The sequence below is a fragment of the Euprymna scolopes genome, chromosome 6 (genome assembly GCF_053919585.1).
Source record: "Euprymna scolopes isolate OS-2025 chromosome 6, ASM5391958v1, whole genome shotgun sequence".
NCBI classification, from domain to species: Eukaryota; Metazoa; Mollusca; class Cephalopoda; order Sepiida; family Sepiolidae; genus Euprymna; species Euprymna scolopes.
In genome coordinates, this window is record NC_136487.1 from 85,918,963 (window position 1) to 85,922,352 (window position 3,390).

A 3,390-nucleotide genomic window follows, 5' to 3' on the forward strand; every position below is an offset into this window, starting at 1 on the left:
TTTTGTCTAAGGATGTCTTTCCTTTCGGACAAGGGTTTTTTCCTAAATGTCCAGCATTTTCGGAGAGGATGAGGCATGTTGTGGATGGGGCATAGTCGGCTGCAGTCCTTTGGTTTAACCTCGATCTTATGGACAGACACCTCACCGCGGCTCGTCCTCTCGTGCCCTTCAGGGGATTGACTGTCCATTGTCCGATAGAAGCTGGGGTCATTTCGGTCATCTGCCTGCTGTTCTATGAAACCGACAAAAACAGAGAAAGGGGGGAAGGACACTTGGTGTTGTCGTTTGTACTTCGCACCGTATGATGCCCACTTGTCTCCTATAGAAGGTGGGAGCTTTTCCACTACTTGCCGGATGCCGCGGGCAGTGTCCAAGGTGGCGAGGCCGGGTATGTCCCCATCGTCCTTCAGAGCTTGAACCTCTGCAAGAAGATCGCTTAGGTCTCTGAGTTTTGAGTAGTCCCTTGTGATCTTAGGGAACACCTCGAGTCTCTTGAAAATAGAGTCCTCGATGACTTCAACGGCTCCGTAGCATTTGTCGAGCCTCCTCCATATCTCATACAGTCCCTTTTCAGGCCGGTTGAAGTGAGCAGTCCTTAGTCTGTTGGCTTGGTCTGAAGAGTGTCTGCCGAGCCACTTCACCAGCATATCCATCTCCTCCCGAGGAGAAAGTCTCAATCCCGAGATAGTGTTCAGGAACGACGCTTTCCAGACTCTATAGTCTTTAGGTTGGTCTGAGAATCTTGATAGACTTGAGGAGAGCATTTCCCGGCGGGCCATGTATAGTAAAAGGTCGTGTGGAGGGTCCAAGGTTTGGTCAGGAGGTGGTCGGATGTGCTGATCGGCAGGGGGAACGACTGGTGCCTCCGACTGTTTTAGGGACCTCTGGCTGATGACATAGTCGGTAGTTCGTTGTAATGTGTCGAGAGGCGGTTGGTCGAGCATGGGGTTGGCTCTGTGGTGACGAGAGGAGGTGACTGAGCTTTCATCTCTGCTGGAGCAGGTGGCTGTGAGGGCCACTTCTTTGCGCGCTTTTATTTTTTTTAATTTTGTTTTTAGCTCTACCTCTTTCTGTAGAGCGTTAATCCTCAACATTTCAAGCTCCTGTTCCAGGTCGGCTTCGCTGTCGATAAGGGCGAGATGAGCTTTAGCTGCTTTTGCTCTGGCCCGAGCTGAAGTAGACTTGGTTGAGGCTGAAACTTTCGACCGCGTGCGGTATGATGCGGCGGAGGACATCTTGCAATTGGTAATGTATCCGAGTGTAACGCAGCTGAGGATTTCTGTTGCTGCGCTAAATATTTTCCACGTGGACTGGGTAACCCGTTCAGCTACCAGAGATTTTTTACTGTTCTGGAACTCGCGGCAGTTATTCCTCAGAATCTTGCTTTCAGGTACCTACAATACCGTATAGCAGTCAACTTTAGAAAGCGTGCGTTGATCAGACAGATAAACTCAAATCAACATAACGAAAACAACTGGTACGTTGAAAACGTTTTATTAATTAGGTAAAAAATCTGAAACAAAAACAAAACAAATAGTTAAAAGGAGAAAACATAATTAAACAAAAGGAAATAATACATGAAAATAATTATGTTTTGGACAGACTTCCAAATTAACAGATTCTGGGATATCTTATCTTTTTCAATCAACTGTTAGGTGAAAGTCCGTAACAGTTAGAAAAGTGTCTTTTCTTTTATTATTATTAAATCGTTAGGTGAAAGTATGGAGTGGTTAGAAAATGTCTTTTCTCCATTAAATTGTTAGGTGAAAGTCCGTAACAGTTAGAAAAGTGTCTTTTCTTTTTCCTTTTATTATCATTAAATCGTTAGGTGAAAGTATGGAACGGTTATGTCTCCTTTTTACAAAGGTTGTTATTCTAGTTCGGTGCATAAACTACCCAACGCCCATGAAATAAAAATCATAGAAGTCTGAGAAAAGATATAAGTTCTGTGCGAGCGAAGAAGGAAATAATTAGAATTTCTACAAATTAAATATGGAAGTCACACACTAGATTAAATAAACAGAAACAGGGTTTCAAGTTCTTCCTAGAAGAAATAGCTAGGTAAAGGAATAATAGGATGTACTAAACGTACCTCATGGCTTAAACGGGGAAAGCCCAGTTCATGGAGTCGAGTAAAGTCTGACCGTGCAGTTTTGAATTCCGCGGTGAAAAGGAGGGAGGAGGGACAGAATCGCAGAACGAGACTAAAACGAGATCCCGTGGATAGCGACATGACATTTTTTCCTTTTCTTTTTTCATTTGGAATGCCTAACGGGTAAGTTTTCCATTAAAGAAAGATCAAGAAGGGAAGAAATAAGAAAGAAAACTATATATGAAAAAACTCGCACAGAGATGAATGAGAACGAGGCCCGAGGCACCGGTGCTCTTAAAGCGTGTGTCCCTTGTTAAAAAAGGGCCCGGTCTGAAGACAGAACATGTACATAGGGACCGACCAAAGCCGGGCGGAACTGCTAGTATATATATATATATATATATATATATATATATATATATATATATATATATATATATAAGTGAATATTTCTGTGTGTGTGTGTGTGTGTGTGTGTGTGTGTGTGTGTGTGTGTGTGTACATTTCCCTACCAAATAACGCTGTCAATTTTCAGTCTGGCGACTCGGGGTTTGTTACATAGGATATTGAGATTTCGGAAAATCTTCTTAATCAGTTTTCGACCAGAAATTTGGCTGTCAAAGGGTCATAGTTCAACGATTTGACATTGGAAATCTCTACCAAACTCCTCCGCCAATTTTAGGTCTAAACATTTGAAATTTTAAATGTAGGTTACTTGGACATGGATCAAACTTTTTAATTCAATTTGAGCCCCAAAATATAAATGTTAAGGGGTTAAAATTGGGGGCAAAGTATTAAAAAATTGATCTCTGCGGTCTCTACCAAATTACTCAGCCAATTTCTGGTCTAAACATTTGAAATTTTACATAAAGACATTCAGAGATAGGGCAAGCTTTTTAATCGGTTTGGGTCGAAAATTTGAGTTGCCAAGGGCCAAACTTCAAAAGATTTAACCTTTGCGGTTTCTAGCAAACTACTCAGCAAATTTTCGGTCTAAAAATTGAAAATTTATACATAAAGGCTATTCAAATATGCGGCAAGCATTTTAATCAGTCTGGGCGAAAATTTGGCTGCCAAAAGGTCAAAGTTGAAAGAGTTGACCTTTACAGATTCAATCAAATTTCTTTGCCAATTTTGGGTCTAAACACTTGAAATTTTAGATGTAAGTAACTTGGACGTGGGTAAAAATTTTTATTTTGATTTGAGACAAAAATAATAAATGTTAAGGGATCAAAATTTAGGTCTAAGTTATAAAAAAATTATCTTTGCAGTCTCTACTAAATTTTTGATCTAAACAT

At 40.9% G+C, this 3,390-nt stretch overlaps 1 long non-coding RNA gene across 1 annotated transcript; it reads right to left on the minus strand.

The window, feature by feature from the left end:
- Positions 1–1,478: 1,478 nt before the first annotated feature.
- On the minus strand, positions 1,479–2,434 carry LOC145278320 (uncharacterized). Its single transcript, XR_013868357.1, has 2 exons — positions 2,093–2,434; positions 1,479–1,513 (listed from the first exon to the last, which is right to left on the minus strand). It is a non-coding gene; the product is annotated as an uncharacterized LOC145278320 (long non-coding RNA).
- Between the last annotated feature and the right edge of the window lie 956 nt (positions 2,435–3,390).